Source organism: Anabrus simplex, chromosome 8 (genome assembly GCF_040414725.1).
Source record: "Anabrus simplex isolate iqAnaSimp1 chromosome 8, ASM4041472v1, whole genome shotgun sequence".
Classification (NCBI taxonomy): Eukaryota; Metazoa; Arthropoda; class Insecta; order Orthoptera; family Tettigoniidae; genus Anabrus; species Anabrus simplex.
The window spans coordinates 112,562,927-112,581,066 of record NC_090272.1 but is presented as its reverse complement, the minus strand read 5'-3'; positions in this window follow the sequence as shown (position 1 = coordinate 112,581,066).

Sequence of the window (18,140 nt, the reverse complement as noted above, 5' to 3'; positions counted from 1 at the left end):
ACACCAACAAGGGACAAAAGAATACTTGATGTGATGTATGGAGAAAGGGGGCAAACAGTCTACAAAAATGTCAGTGGAAAAAGCTTTTATCATTCTTAGTTAAAACAAAGTTGTCTTAACACCAGCATGTGTAACTGAGATGATAAGCTAATAAACACAATCGTGACTTATACCCTAGCCATTATGCTATTTTGAATGCTAAAAAGGCTACTTACCCCCAAAATGTAATAATGAAAGAAAACAAAAGCGAAGTGAAAATACAAGACTTGCTGGACCACACTTCCTCCAGAATTTTATCAATGTTACAAGATAAGAGTGATAAGAACTTTACCTTACATTGTACTACCTGCATCTCGTGAAAAGCTTTTATGTACGGCTCGAGTAACAGATTCTACACTAAGCTACAAACATTAGTTGTGATATGCGACTGAAAAAGATGCGTGTTCATTATTTAACTGTTAATTATGCAGTACTTACAGTAAAAGTGTAACTAAAATTCAATTGCACTACCAGTTTGAAACTTTACATCAGCGCCTTAGTTCACAAGAATCACCGTGGATGGAACCGGTGTTTCTTGTCAGGCCTTGAGACTTGAGTTTGGTGCATGCACAGCAGCCATTTCCGATATAAACAAACCTGGTGAGAAGCAGGAAAGAGTGGCCAGAGCTTATTTATGTCATCTGTGGGGCTTCTGCTCTTTGTTTACAATAAAACAGGACTTATTGCATGGAAAAATCCAAGAACCTCATCTACATGATTCTGCAGGCCTATTCAAATGCAGTGGGTTCATGAAGCATTAGAAATTACCCAGGTAGAAAGATATTATGTAAATGATCAAACTGAGAATTTACATAGTAATTTGATTACAAATAACACCAAAATGGAGTATTTTTTAATACTATCAATGATAGATGGAAATATATGCAATCATGAAGTGCTATATTTGTGGAGTGAAATTTTCAGAAATTAACAATCTGCAAAAAGTGACACAAAAGCCCGTCAACAATTTACAGATTGAATGTGGATTTTCGGTTCTGCATGCTCACATCATTTCTTGAATGTCTCCTGTATATTTCATACTGACTGGATTTTAAGAAGTGGAAAGTGAGTGTGAAAGATTTTAATCAAGACTTATTCAAAAGAAAGAAATAGTACAAGACTCATTCAGAACTAAATTAGGTCTTCCAGTTGATATTCCGAAGCGTAGATATGGAAACACCAATGATGGCAACACTACCCGAAGGTTTAAAAAAATCCTCAGGTAGTTTCCAAAATAACAGGGGTAGACTGTGAGTTAATAACTCAGTTTGGAATAATTTTAAAAGCAGTTTCATCTGGTCATGAAATTAATAGTTCAGAGTTCAACTCCTACTGCAGCAAAACAGTGTAAGTAGTTTTATGAACTAAAATAACTTATTTACTTCAAATTCACATTTAATTTAAAGTTTTGCATGAAACTATTTCAGTTTTTTAATGGAAAATATTTTTATATATTTTTTTCTAATCCGGACCGTTGTGTATAGGTACCCATCAAACATTAAAGAGATTTTCGTCCAACATAGCATAGGCTACAGAATACAGTTTAATGGGCATATACGTATTGAACCATTAGTCTTGTCCTTTTAAAACACTGCTGCCAATTATCCTTAAATATTGGATACTGAAATACAGGTGAATAATATCATAGTAGAATACCAAAAGCCACGTCTGATGAGGCCATTTTTTAATCCTCAAAGACCATTCAAAGGGTTGACAAAAATGAAAAAAAATGAAATTTTGCACATAATTCGTTTTGATGCGTCTTAATACATATTACATCATAATTACCTAAATAACTGTGATAACCAGCAGAAACGTTTTTGTTAACTAAAACAGTATATGTGGATACTACTAGGAATGTGTGGTGGATAAACTCCTTATGGTTCAACAAATGAAAATTTTTGGAACCAAAGTGCATTTTTGAATAAATTTATACTTCAAAAAGTTATTTTGGTAAGATTTAAGTTTCTGGCAGTGCCTTTAGGAGATAAGACAATTCTTGTCAGACCGAGCAGTTTGGCCATGCAGTTAGTGTTGTGCTGCTGTGAGCTTGAATTTGGAAGATATTGGGTTCAAACCCCACTGTTGGCAGTCCTGAAGATGTTTTCCATGATTTCCCATTTTCATGCCAGGCTGTACCTTAATTAAGGCTATGGTCACTTACTTCCCATTCCTAGCCCTTTCCTATCCCCTTGTCACCATAAGACCTATCTGTGTTGGTGTACCGTTAAGCAAATTGTAAAAATAAATTGTTGTTGGATGTTTAGAAAACCCTTACTCATGTATTTTCCTCTGCAACGTTCCTTCAACCAATTATTTGTTTTGCACTGTATGTAATATGACGTGTCATGTATATGAAAAGTCTTGAGGTAATTTGGATTGAATTTCATTTACAGTAGTAACAGCTTAGCACTATTTAAATTATTTCTTGTTTATTTTGATTTAAAGAAAGAATATTATATGACACATCTTTCCATAGAGTCCAGAGGCCATACGCAGTAATGCTTCTCTACTAGCCACCAAACTTATTGACAGTTCTAAACATAAGGTATGCATACATACTTTCAGTGTTTGCAAGTTATAATTGGCATGACCATTTTTATTTTCATGTAGATTTATTGTGCATGGACCAAATTTGTGGAGTAGTGAGGTAAATTTGCGATCAATTAGTAAAGTAGCTTTTGTTTACTTTGTTGATTAGTATTACCAGCTTTGGTCAGCAGTTGCTCGCTCATACAAATGTGGAGAGTGAATAACCTGTAAGCTTTGTCTTTGTGAGATATATAGTCATATTTGTAACTGTAGTTGTTGGGTCTAGAGTTTGGTTAGGTTTGCCTGAATTTATATATTCAGGATGATTGGTGTTAGTCCCAGAAATCATGTATTGCATCTCCAACAGTGTAACAGTTTAACATCCTACTATTCAGTTTGCTGTAAATAATCAGTTATGAAAGTATGAAAATAACATTTTAGATTAGTTGGTGCTTTTGCCACACGGGGTGTGATTGCTGAATGGTATTGTCACTAACATAGCTGCAATTTGAATCCTGGCCAATGCACATGGTATTTTTAACATGAAAAGTCACGTCCCTGTGGTTTAGATTCCATGTAAAAACAGTTGCATAATTTCAACTATCTGAAAAGTATTGGAGTAAGTTTCACAAGAAATTTAATTAAAGTTAGGATACTTTAATAATTAAGCGACTTTGAGTATTATAATTTTCATTGGTTTCTATGAAAAAGATTCAGATAAATTTTGCCCTGTTAACATTGACAGCTTACAAATATTGGGCACGAAAGTTGGCTTATAAATATCAAACTGATAGTTAATTCCAATTGACATTTGAGCAAACTTAGAATTTGTGACAAGGTCTTGTTGATTTGTCAACATAGCATTCTGCAGTACTTTGGTCATTTGGTACAACAAGATGGTTCTATCCATAAAATACTGATAGTTCAAGGAAAAGTTAATGGACAGTGATTCAAAAGTAGAACACCGTAAGGATGGTTGGACCAAATCAAACACTTCACTGGGAAACCTCTTCAGATCTCACTCAGACTAGCAGAGGATTGGCTCAGATGAAAAACCATAGTTCACTTGAAAATTGTCATGAGATAATGATTCATCAGTAATGAGGAAAATTGAGTTAGGACATTAGAACCACAACTGAGAACATTTGAAGTTAGTTATCTGAGGTAATCACATTCTATAACTGTCCATTGAAGAATGCTGGAGAATGAAATTCCTATGTCTACATTAAATGTGACAAGACTTACCATTTTGAGAGTGATGATTAAAACTAGAGGTGATTCTTCCTGAGCTAGCCCGCCTGGTGGCTATGATCCTTAAGGCGTCAAGTCTTTATGGTCTGACACTATCGTTAGCTGGTTTGAGTCCAATTCGGAGAAAACATTTTCATTATCAGAATGTTAGCTGGCAGGGTAGATTTCGTGCCAAAAGCCTGGATTCAATTCCATATAGAGTGAGGGCATATGACACTGTTGATGGTGATTCGTCTGTCGGATGGGGATGTTAGGTCGTGAGCAGACCCCATTGGTGTTATTCGACAGGAATAGGCTATGTGCAAACACCGGGTCTCACCATCACCCTCTCTCATTCATCATCATCATCATCATCATCATCATAATCATCATCATCATCATCATCATCATCATCATAACCATCCCACATCCAGAAGCGCAGTTTGCCCATGGACGTAAAATAGGAAGATCTGCATCAGGCAAGCCGAACATGTCCTGGGATACCCCAGCACAAAAAGCCATACGATCAATAACTTCCTTAGCTTCCATTATTTACAATACCTGTTGTTGCATGTTGATCTCCTTTGTACTTAAGAGAATTGATCAGTCCTTGATAATACAGGTTGCTGTTTTCAGGATATAGTCATCATCAAAAGTGGAGATATCTGCTGTCCCTAATTTTAAACATTCTGTTGCATTCAGAATAGTTATACTTAATTGTTTCTTGCTTCTTTCCACAAAACTTTCATATTTTCGACAATTGATTGCTGTGACTAGAAGTGTACATGTTCTGTTTCTTGGTCTTTCTTTGAGTTATGTATAACTGTCGTGGTCATCCGGGGAACCATTATTCTTGCCATTTGAGAACACCTTTTATTTACTCAATTTAAGGATCATTTCTGTGATTGTTAAATTGTATCTCCTATTACAGTGTCTTCTAAGCTTCATTTTGCTGAAGCTAATACTTTTCGCATTCTACGATTCATAGTTCCTACTAAAGGTTTCTTTTTTATTTCCTCCAGAATTTTTGAAAAAAATTATCTGTTACAGTTAGGCCTTTCCTCAGAAGGGAGGCAGCAGCCAGAGAACTAGATTCTCTCTCAACTCATTAACACGTTCAATGCGGATCACACGCTGGGCGCGTGACGCTGCTTTATAAGCAGATGCGGAGCACGCGCCTAGCGCGTCATGGGGCGGTTGCTAGGAAATGTAAATCACAGGTTTCCCGCATGGTAAGAAAGGCTCTAATTGTCATCCCGCACATCATGTAAGTCCAGTCTACTAGCAGATTCATCCGTAGCCATATTTGCGCATGTGTATTCCGTTTCCCGCGTATTTCCTCTCCAGAGTTGTCGTCATACGTCATCATTCATTTATTTATTCATTTTTATTTATTTTTAAAATTTTTATTTATTTATTCAGGATCAACAACAGCATAACGCCGAATTACAACGATCTGAGCTATGTACAATAGATATGAGTCAAAAATTAAAGATATATACATATTTAAAAAGGACACAAATGTACACAATGAAAACTGTACAATTCTATATAATACATATTTACATAAACAACGTTATTAACAAAGAAAAATACATTTACAGTAAATACAGGAGCAGAACGGGAAATAACAAGAAGGAAAATTAAGTTATATGATAAATATCATGACAGAAGGAAGGAAACGTTACGAAGAGATCTAAGTTGTTGTTGATAGATAATGTATTAAACATTGCTGGAATACATACCGAAAGGGACTTTTGGGTGAGAGAAAGCCGGGAGTAAGGAGTATGGAATAAGGTCTTCATTCTGGTATTACGGGATGGGACGTGGAGGGGGAATAAGGAAGCTAAATCTGGAGACCTAAACAGACCATTAACTGCTTTGTATAGCTGCTTTAGGTCGGCTACTTTCCTTCGAGCAGAAAGTGTCTTGAGGTTCAGTTTCCCAAGCACTTGGATAGTGCTTAGATTGCGACATGCAGGGACCCTGGCTCTGACGATAGCACAGAAAAAAGATTGTACACGGTCAAGGTGGCTGAGGTTTGAAGAAGCAGAAATGGACCAGACTGGAGAGGCGTATTCAACAATAGGTAAGATACAGGAGACATAGAATGCTCTGAGGGCATTTACATCTGTGATGTCAGAAAACCTGTACAGTAAACCAAGGAGTGACATAGCACGTGAGGTAACCCTGTTTATGTGCGAGACAAACAACAATTTACTGTCAAAATGCACTCCTAGGTCTTTTTGATTGTCAACAAGAGCAATCGGTTGGTTCAGTAGGTGATATTCTTGTAGAACGGGGGATTTACGAAGTGTGAACGAAATGGTGGAACACTTGGAGGGATGAGGTTTAAGACGCCATGTAGTACACCAACCTGACAGTGAATCAAGTGCATTTTGCAATTGGATTGTATCTGTAGGAGAATCGATCTGCTTGAAGATTTTACAATCATCAGCAAAGAGCAGTATTTCACATGAATGGTGGGAAACAGTATCGATAAGGTCATCAATAAACAGGGCAAAAAGAAGTGGACCAAGGACACTATCCTGCGGGACACCAGAGAGGGTGGTGGATTTCTGGGATCTTTGAGCAGCAAGACCACTTCAATGCGAGCTAAGACAATGCACTTTCTGTTTATTAATTCTTCAGGAGAATTACGAGTGATTCCGCTTTTGAAATAAATAAATTCCACTACTGCAATATGTTCTGAACTTGTAATTGTCATTTGTTCTTGCATCATATATGTGTATAACATGAAAGAACTTCTAATTGTCATTTATTCCTCATCACATTTATAAGTAACTTGAAAGAACGTGCAGTAATCATTTTTGACTGCGTCGTGATGCTTATGTTATCATTTTATTTATATTTTTTTCTGATGGCCGACAATGTGGTTCCTTCAACATCACGAGACCTACCCAATTAGCCAAAGTATTTCATTTTTGTTTGTCAAATTCTGTAATAGAGAAGTGTAAATATGAACATATTTATGTATGTAACATACTTTATGCATTTGTTTGCTATCCACGGTAAATAATGCACAGTAATCTACGAATGCGCGTGGCGCGTGATCCGTCTGGTGACCAGTATTACTTCTCGATTTCAATCACCGTGCGGGTCACGCTCCAGGCGCGTGAGTGGGATAAGTCCACGAGTTCGATAGAACTCCTCCTACCAATGTACAAAACTTCCATAATTACAACTTTTAAAGAGTCCCACACAAATATTTTGCTCAGGTTGGCGGGTATGTCACGCTCTGCTAATACGCAGTGAATGTGTTAACACAATGTGTGTTGTCTCTTCCGTTTTAACGGAAACCATTGCAGACAGGCTTGGTTTTTAAATCAACTGCAGGCCAAAATTTTATTGGGCTTGCTGGTCATTTATTGCACCGGGCAAGTTGGCCGTGCGGTTAGGGGTGCGCAGCTGTGAGCTTGCATCCGGGAGATAGTGGGTTCGAATCCCACTGACTGCAGCCCTGAAGATGGTTTTCCGTGGTTTCCCATTTTCACACCAGGCCACGGCCGCTTCCCTCCAACTCTCAGGCCTTTCCTATCCCATCGTCGCCATAAGACCTGTCTGTGTCGGTGCGATGTAAAGCCACTAGCATTTATTGCAAAATGGGCATCTGGATTTGGATGGAAACAGGCGTAATGTCTGGCTCTTTCCAGGAACTGCAAATCTTGCTAGTAATTTATTGAAATGGACATCTGCATTTGGATGGAAACAGTCGTAATGTCTGGCTCTTTCCAAGAACTGCAGACCCCTTCCCTGTTTTATGACAGGGTACATTGCAGTACAGTGGAAGACAGAATTGCCAAATATACAGGGGTTGGGTGTCCTTCAGTCTGTTCAGACAGTAAAATTATTAGTAGCATTGTAATCAAGGTTTTATTATGTGACACATGGGTATTGTTACTCAGAGAAAGGGTGGTAGGAGGTTGTCTTGTTCTGAGCCAGACTTTGTCAACTGTTACATAGTGGTCCTAAGCAGTGCAGTTCTCTATGAATGGATCCCATATTTGTGGTGCAAGAGAGAACTTGTCAGCATACAAACATTGCTTGCATGTTGGTCTTACATCACATCTAGGTATTTCACGAGTTCTGTTAAAAAAAAAAGTCAATTTTTCTGAAAAGAATGGTGGACCCATAATAACATAGATCTATTCTTGACATTGATCTTGTTTCATATGCCCTATGAGCATACAGTACAGCAAAGGAAATATTGTAACGTGTTGGCAGGGTAAATAAATGAATAAATGAGTACAGAACCTGGTAGCGTCCTATTTCTAAGATTTATTAACTAAGCACTACAATTATGGATCTACACACACACAGACGATAGCAGAGATTACAAGTTACAAAGCACATGGTTACACCCTTACACGATTCGCGCTCTCTCTCTTAGTTTCTCATGTCCCATCTACAATGACACATACACACAGAGTCATCGATTATGTACACTACACTCACTCAGCCACTCAGTCACACTCGCTAGCGCTGTCATGTTCCACAGCCTACATGTCAGTCTCGCAGGTCGGGATAGTATCCGCTGTTCACTCAATCCGTCGAACCCCGTTCGCAGTCTACACACATTGTCACACAGTGTTCCCTTCTTCGCCGCTCCAGAACACCCAAGGTTCTTCTCCAGCAGCCAGCCACAAGGGACGCGCACACACACACGATGTCAGGGGAACAGAAACGAGTCCTCAGCTCCAACAGGCAGATAATTCATCAGGCTGCACTCTCCCAGGCTATCACTGACTGCGCTCCAGCGAACTCAATCTCGCTCTCACTCACTCTTACTCACTAACTCCGTCTAACTCTCACTGACTGTCACTCCAAGTTACTCCTCTCCTTATATACATGCTTTGGGCCTTCCAGAACAGTCCGGATGCTAGATGTATCCAGGAACCTCGCGAGATAGAAGACTCCAGATTAATAGTTGAGTAAATTCCGTCGTTCTCTGCTGTGGGGCCGCGGATGGAGGCGAGAAGGCCGGCCTAGCACCAAGTGTTGCTCGGGATTGGCATTCTCGAGCGTAAGGGGGGTGGGGCGATGGGTGACGCCCCAGGCGCGTAGCGAGTTGGCATGGCGGACTCTATAACCATTACAATATTTTAGTTCTTCCATTGAGGTTGACCATGTCATAACTCCTAATTTCAAATGACCCTTATCTTCTGTGCATTTCTTCACTAGTTATTAGACATTCTCAGTTATCACTACACAGAAAGCTCTGTCTGGACTATTCTGGGAAATGTTTCTTTTTTGCACAAGAAATTTTTTTGTCAGAGAACATTCTAATTTCTTTGTCATTCTCTCACATCTGTACCTGGTCTGCAGGGAAGAGACTTCCCAAACAATGCCACCAGTCTCATACTTCTCGTAGTATGTGGAAATTGAAATGATTTCAGGCTGATTAGTTCTAATATTTACGCATACTGTACCTCTTGCAGGATTTGTTATTCTCCCGTGGGCATATCCTTGGAATAGGAACCACTACATGATTAGTTGCAACATTTGGAACTACAACTACTTGAAACACTTTTAATCTTCCTTATCTTATCAACTTAAATTTACATTTGCAGAATCACTGTCATTGCTGTTGCCGTATTCATCTCTTAGTATCTCATGTTATACCTGCGACAGTTTCTTCCATTTTTCACTACAATTTGTATGACTGCCAATTATGCTTGCCATCATGTTATCCTTAGCTGCCTTCTTTGGTAGATTCAATTTCTTAGTAAGTTCCTTCAATTTCTCCTTACTTCCACAGCCATTTCTAGCTCTATTTCTTTCCAACTTGCACCTCCTTCTTAGTCTCTTTATTTCTCTATTATAATAACGTGGGTCTTTACCATTCTTTTACCACATTTAAAGGTACAAACCTGTTTTCACACTCCTAAACAATTGCTTTAAACCCATCCCAGAGTCTGTTTATATTTTTATGTACTGTTTTCCACCGATCATAGTTACTTTTTAAAAACTGCCTCTTGCCAGCTTTATCAGCCATATTGTACTGCCTAATAGTCCTACTTTTAAGACCTTCCTCAGACGGTTAAGATGCTGGCCTTCTAACCCCAACTTGGCAGGTTTGATCTTGGCTCAGTCCGGTGGTATTTGAAGGGGCTCAAATACGACAGCCTCGTGTCGGTAGATTTACTGGCACGTTAAAGAACTCCTGGGGGACTAAATTCCGGCACCTCGGCGTCTCCGAAGACCGTAAAAGTAGTTAGTGGGACGTAAAGCAAATAACATTATTATTATTTTTAACTACAACAAAAACAGCTTCATGGTTATTAATACCATCTATTACTTTGGTTTCTCTATAGAGCTCATCTGGTTTTACAAGCACCATATCCAGGATATTTTTCTCTCTAGTTGGTTCCATCACTTTCTGAATCAGCTGTCCTCATATTAGCTTATTTGCCATTTGTTGGTTATGCTTCCTGTCGTTCGCATTATCTTCCCAATTGACATCTGGTAAATTCAGATCTCCCGCTACAATCACATTCCTTTCCATGTCGTTTCCCACATAGCTGATTATCTTCTTATCAAATAATTCTGAATGCGTGTCAGCGCTACCCTTTCCTGGTCTGTACACTCCAAAGATATCAAGTTGCCTATTATCTTTAGAAATGGGCCTTACACCTAGAATTTCATGTTTGTCATCTTTAACTTTTTTGTAGCTTATAAATTCTTCTTTCACCACAATGAATATTCCTCCTCCCACCATTCCTATCCTCTCTCTATGATACACAGTCCAGTTCCATGAGAAAATGTCTGCACCCATTATATCATTTCTCAGCCATGATTCAACTCCCATTACAATATCTGGTAAGTATATTTCTATTAAATTACTTAATTCTATTCCTTTCTTTACAATACTTTTACAGTTCAGCACTAACATTTTTATGTCATCCCTACTTGACTTACAGATCTGTGTACCCTTATCACTGCTCCCTAGACCACCCCGTTTCCCTGACTGTACCTCCCTGTCACCCTTCCAAACAAATTTCCTAACTTATACGTACCACTGCGGTTTAAGTGAAGGCCATCTGAGCGCAGATCCCTATCTCCTACCCACCCATTATGATCTAGAAATTTCACTTCCAGTTTCCCACATACCCACTCCATAGTTTCGTTAAAATCCCCAATCATCCTCCAGTCAGGATCCCTCCTACACAGTATTCCACTGATAACAATCTCCGCTTCCTTAAACTTCACCCCTGCTGCATTTACCAGATCTCGCACATCCCCAACTATGTTGGTACTTATACCAGCTTGCCTTACGTTGTTGGTACCAATGTGAAACACTACCACCTTCTCCTTCCCTTCCTCCTCTTCTACTTTCCTCAACATCTGCCTCAACCTAATTTCTGGATAACACTCTACCCTGGCTCCCTTTCCTCCACACACTTTCCCCACATGTTTAACGATGGAATCCCCTATGTATAATATAACTATTTATAATAGTTTATTTAAATCTGCCTTGATCAATACACTCATTAAATGAAAGAAACATTATTGATTAAACCATACATGTTTCGGGAAATCTCAACCATTCCCTTCATCAGTGGTTAGATCAAAGAACAACACAATATGACACAATCTTTTGTTTTACAATTTGAAGGAGTATTGTGTCCCAATACATCATATCAAAGAGTAAAGAGAACTTATGAAATATTATAAAAATGATCAATACATACAATTTTGGTTGAACTGAATGAGAACACTATACAAATTTAGGATCTTCAAGTTTTTCTTCTTTTCTTCTTCTTTTTGTTCCTTAAATGATTATATGCTAGCCTAAACAGTGGGTTATCTTCTGTACTTTTTTAATTTAAACTTGATTCAGAATTACATTTTTGTGTAAGGTAAATTTCTAAATTTTCCAAAACATTAATCAGTTTTCCCTTTTTGGTCGAATGTAATAATTTCATGTAATTGGAAATGTCTGTAAATTTATGATTCATTTCAACCATATGTTCTCCCATTGCCGAATATCTTTTATGTTTGACCGCATTAACGTGTTCTTTGTACCTTATAGCCAAACTTCTTCCGGACTGTCCTATGTATCGTTGTTTACATGTTTGGCATGTTAATTTGTAAATTCCTGATTTATGAAATATACATTTGTTCTCTATTTTATCTGAATTGAAAATTATCTTATTAGTATTTTTATCCGTTTTGTATGTGACATTGATGTTCTTTTTCCTGAAAATTTTAGCCAGTTGATAAGAGTGCTTATTTCGAAAAGTTAGAACTACGAATTTCTTTTCTCTTTTCGCTCTTTAATTAAAGTTGTTTTAGGTTCATTTTTCACTTTATTTATCATTCTATTAATGAATCTATTGGAATATCCGTTGCTACGAGCGATTTGACCAGAGCCTCAACCCTACCCACCTCATTTGATCTCCTCCTCTCCTGGTCAGTCCTATCTTTCCTGTCAGCTGCAGAAGCTACTTCCTCCTCCCTTTTCTTCTTCCCATGACCCTGTTCCACCTGTCTTTTCCTATCCTCTACTCTACATTTCCCTTTCCTACCTTTTCCCTTCCTCCTACTTCCACACATCTCAGCAACAGTTCCCTTTTCCTCATCTTCCCTCTGTTGTTCTACCTGGAGTGACTCGTACCAATTTCTCACAGGCACTTGTCCTGAATTCTGATCCTGAATAGAGCCCTTAGCCTGCAGTCTCCTTCCCCTTAGAACATTTGACCACCTGTCTTCTACAATTCCCCCCTTTCCTTCCCCCTTCCTCTTTACACCTACTGTAACCTGTAATTGTTTCATTCTCGAGTATACTCACCACTGCAAAAGTTTGAATGATAATCGTACAGTTCGATGGAAGTCTTTTTGGTTTCACACATCGAGGTCACTAAGAGCATACATGGTCCAACAGGCCGAAGTCACCAATCTCGTTTTATAGTTGCATGTAAATGAAAGGTATGATCTAGATTTTTATGGATTTATGTGTACTCATTAGCTCATTATATTCCGGAGCCTAGTAGCATAAGCAGTGTCGATTGTTCATCCTCTTGACTAGCAGTGTCGGCTAAAGCAGCTTCAAGGAGCTTCCTAACATGGGACTCTTCAGCAGTTGCATAAAACTATAAGCTTATTTGCTTTGTTTTGAATTATAAGATTTTAACTTGGATGTAATTGCTGCAGTAGGTTTTATTTAAATGTACTGCACTGCTTTGGCCAGCTTGTATGTATTTCATTTGTGGACCTTGTAGTGAAAATAGGCAAGAGCTTGGCAACCAGGTGACTTAATCACTGGCTTTCCACTTAAGTTATGGAGTTGAGATAGAATTAAAATTAATGAAAAAGTCCCAGAATAATGTATCCCATCCCTGCATTGTTCAGTGCAAATTCAATGACTGTGGCCAATGCTGAATCTGAGATAAAGTAGTGAATGCTTACACATCTAATTGGTTAAGTCTCAGAGGGTATTTAGGTCTTGAAAGACCGGCAGTAAAGCATTAACCCATGCACAAATTATGACTTCAACTTTAGCTGAAGTTTGAATACATCCTTGACTTCTTTTCCCTTCCGCTCTGCTTTCCCTAGTCCTGTAGAGGCAGTATGATTTTGCTTAAACTATAGACATGATTGTCTTTATCTTGTATAGCTTTGACAGAAAGATAGTAAAAGTATTTGAAATATTGTAGATACTTTTATTGCCAATTGTATTGGATACAAACTGAGAATTGTATAGAATTTAAATATCTCTATTTTATGTCAATCTAGGTGGCATTATTACCACTGAAGGTACCAGTTCTTGGTACTGGATTAACTAGGTTGCAGTTAGCAAAACAACTTCTAGAACAGGCTGATCGTAAAATGGTGTGGAATACGACTGGAGCTTTGGGTAAGTCAGTTTCAGACAGTCCAGACATTTCCTTTATCTTCTTATGCAGAGTGCACTCTGCATTAACGGCTACGTAGCATAGTTGGTTAGATATCCACCTCCAATACTCTTAAGTTGCAGGGTTGAATCCTGGAATTGTATACTTAAATGTTTGATGATGATGATGATAGATATATAGGCATATTAAGTAACTCCTTTTTATAACACAATTCCAGAACTTCCAGTGTTTCTTAAAACTGATAGCAAATTCAGAGACACCACAGGACTTCATTCGTATTCTGCAATTTTATTTCAACATTTTAGATCAGTCACAGACATATTTTAGCTATCAGCTAATTCAAATACAGTATGCTCCATTTAGATCTTTATATTAACAACTTATCTTTCTGTCTTCTCCTCAGCAGATATCAACTTGGAAAAAATCAGCTTATCAGTTAATTTGATTTGTAGTAATGATTTTTCTATATTTTAATAAATGGAAAATTGAGTAGAATACCCCTGAATTAATATTTCTTTCATACCATAACTACCGAGCAAGTTGGCTGTGCTGTTAGGGTTGCGTAACGGCCTTTAATACAAGAAAGACCAAAATATGAAATCTAGATTTTGACTGATTGGATGTGTAAGTACTTCCTTCATCATCATGATCATCAATGTCCCACTCCAGTCACCCAGGTGTGGTTAACAAGCCCCCTCCACTCCTTTCTGTACTTCCACTTTTCCTGCACCATTAATTCCGCCACATCCAGTCCAGCTTCTCTGATGTCCTTCCAGATCTGATCCATCCACCTTCTTCTCAGTCTTCCAACTGGTCTCTCTCCCTTAACTTCTCTTTCCAATTCCCTTCGTGCTACTCGTTCCTTTCCCATTCTGTTTACATGTCCGAACCATCTCAGTCTTGCTTTATATATCTTCTGTATTAATGATTCTATATTTAGCTCTTCTCTGATTTTAATATTTTGAATTCTATCTCTTCCTGTCTTTTTAACCATTGTTCTTAAAAATTTCATTTCTACTGCGTGGATCTTACTATCTTTTCTCTTATTAGTTACCAGTGTTTCTAATCTGTATGTTACAGTCGGTATGAAATACTGTTTATATAATGTTCATTTTGTTCTCTTGAGTACTTTGTCATCCCATAAAAGCTCTCTGACTTGATGATAAAATGTTGTACCTTTACTTAGTCTGTTATTAATTTAATTTTTCATTTCATTACTTCCATTAATAATGCTACCCAAATATGTAAACTGTTCTACATTCTCTAACCGTTCTCCATCTATGTTCACTTGGCTTCTCTTTTCCACAGTGCATGACTACAGTTTTCTTTTAACTAATTACCATTCCAGACGTCTTCAGATTTCTGTTCCAAATGTCCAGTCTCCTTTGTACTTCCTTTTCTCCCTTCCCTCAAATCACTACATCATCTGCAAATACCAAAACATTCACTTCATCACTGCTGGTACTCTGTTTTACACGTTTTATGATTTCATCCATCAATATAATAAACAATAATGGCGACAGGGCACTTCCTTGCTTGAGGCCTTTTTTGTATAAAATGTTTCAGAGTCACCACTTCCCACTTGTACACTGTGTTTACTCTCATGATACAACATTTTTATCTTGTTAATTAGTATTTTTGGTAGATTCCTTTTCAGTAGGCATTCCCATACATGTTATCTCTTAACTGTATCATAAGCTTTTTCCAAACCCAAAAATACGAAGATGATTTCCTTGTTCCTTTCCCGATGTTTTTCCATTATAATTTTCGCACTGTAAATATCAAGTCTATTGTTGATCTATTCGGTCTAAAGCCATATTGTTCTTCCTGTAACTGTGTTTCTATTATATCCCTCAGTCTTTTGTCTATGACTTTCTCCATTATTTTTAGCCCAATTACTTCCTTAAAGTTTCAAAATCTCCATTCCTAATTCCTAGTTTAGATTTACCAAATAGAGTTTTTAGATGCAGCCCCTAGGACTCCAACCCCACAAATCCTTCAAGTTTTGTTTTCTAGATAGAGCAGTTGCTATTGTGTTATGTGATCGCTAAACAAGCGTCTGTATCTTCAACTCATGATGGCATAGATATAGAAAAAACATTGCCTAGATTTAGCGTGGAAAACTGCATTCTTCTTGAGTAACACCAGCATTCTGTCAACCTGACTTCTTTTCTTGAATTACAGTAAGTTTAGAATAAACTGTTTCTTTTAGGATATTCTGGTATATAGAAAGACAGGAACATGAAAAGATACACATAATAGGACAAACACAGTGACACATTAAAATTAGATGAAGGAGTTAGAGGAAAGTAGAAATTGGCAGTCTTCACATCTTCACACACTGCTGTCTTCAAGTGAATAGGATCTCCTCTTCAGTCCCAATTCTTCTCGATCTTATTGTCCCACCCTTACTTCATCAAGACTGAAGAACTGTCGAGATGACCCCTCATTAAGTGTTAAAGCCTGCCCTACTGATGAAACTGGGAAGAAAAAATGAGCTTGTCAGAGGCTGAGAAGAAATAGATGCAGAGGAATTGGAATTGGTGAAAATAGAACCTATCTGTTTGAAGGTGCTGGTTTGTAAAGATGTGAAGATTGTCCTTGCTCTTTTGTGTTTTCATTTTATCTTTGTCTTCTTTGCTGTTGCTCCTTCTTCGGATGTTGTCTTGTCATTGTGTTTGTCCTATGATTGATAGATGGATAGGTAGATAGATGATAATTTATTTATCATGGCAAAGTTAGGTACAGCTGTACCTGTCTTACACTTAACCTGTAACAGAAGTTCATGTTCCTGTCCTTGTAAATATGACTTGATTTTTCACTTGTTTGTTCCTTTCTATTACTTGTTTCATTTGGTTGATGATGATCAATAAAAAAACAACAACGGATTAACTCCTTCAGATCATGAATCTTCATTTTCCTAGTGTCTAGAATTCTTTGATTGCCATTCACTTTCAGGAGTCGTTATGCAACATACTTTTTGCACTGCATCTAGAGAGTGCTGCATTTACAGCTACTGTATGTCATCCTAAGTCAAAGATCATAGGATATAAACTTCATGGTTCTGATAGTATCTTCTGTATTTGAATACATAGAGGATTTTAATTGCCAGCATGAAAGCAACTTATAAAATCCTACATTTTTCATTGTGAGGGAGAAACTGAATCATGGAATATTAATGGATTATTAATTATGTGATAATGTCTTTTATATTGCATTCCATCTTGTTTTTACAGATACCAGGGTCGAGAATATCAAGGACTTCGGAAAAACAAAAGAGGAGAAAAAACCAAGGGGAGGCAACAGACACTGACAGGAATACAAATTAAGGTGTGTCTCAAGAAGTCCATCCTGGAGCTCCTATTTGGCACATAGTTTGATGCAGTTTATTTGTCCTTCCTTTTATAATGAGATGGGTACTTTTTTTTAAAAACTGTAGTTTGTATTTGCTGTTAGCTTGCCCAGTTAGGTCTATATTTTCACAGTCAGAATGTTGGCCAGCAGGGTAGGAGAGGTGGCGGTATACAGTTTCTAATCAGGAGATTTTTATGCAACCCACAATATTCATTCCATCCTGAAAACATCTGTCCTGCCGGTATGCTCAGACAATACAACCGGATATCTTGGTATTTACTGCCTCACCATGATAGGACGCCGTAATGTTATACTCGTATTAAGCACTGGAAGACATGCGTGTGCCTTCTAGATCATATGAACCTGACATGCTGGCAAAACACTAAATTGATATTGTGTCCGCAGTAAACCCAATACTTGCTATAAGCTGCCCAGTGTCTGTACGGAACCGTAGTGTAGTTGGTAAAGGCATGGTGGAGCAGGCTTGCATGTCAGGTGGGAGGTTCGAGTCTGGGGCGAAGATTACAAATTTTTTAAATATTTGTTTAATACGTACCACACGCAATGTAATAGATCGTCTTGCACGCTGAAGCATTCCAGGTGTAATTGCTCAGCAGCTGTCTGTATGAGTTGGGGTTTCCGGCGCTTGAGTGTAAATGATGTTCTTCAAATGTCCCCGCCTGTCGCACCCAGTGAGGATTGTCCGGACTCCAATAGTGCATGTTGTGGCAATTGACGTTCCCATTATTGTGGAAGTGTGATTTGTCCGAGAACAAGATATGTGATACGAATGCTGCATCGTTGTCCAACTTGCCTAATAGCCACCGACAGAACTCCATTTGAGCTTCGAAATCCCGTCCATGGAGCTCTTGGTGTAGCTCAAGATGGTATGGGTGAAATTTATGTTCATGCAGTATACGCCAGACAGACGGCTGGTTTGTGTTCACCTATTGTGCAGTTGCCGTTATACTGATGTGTGGATTATTACGAGCTGCCTCCAGAACGGCCTCTTCTGTTTCACTCGATGTAACAGGCCTATCGCAGACTGGTGGGTGGTTGGAAATCATATCTGTTGTCCTTAGGTGTCTTTCAACACGGCGGAATGTCGTA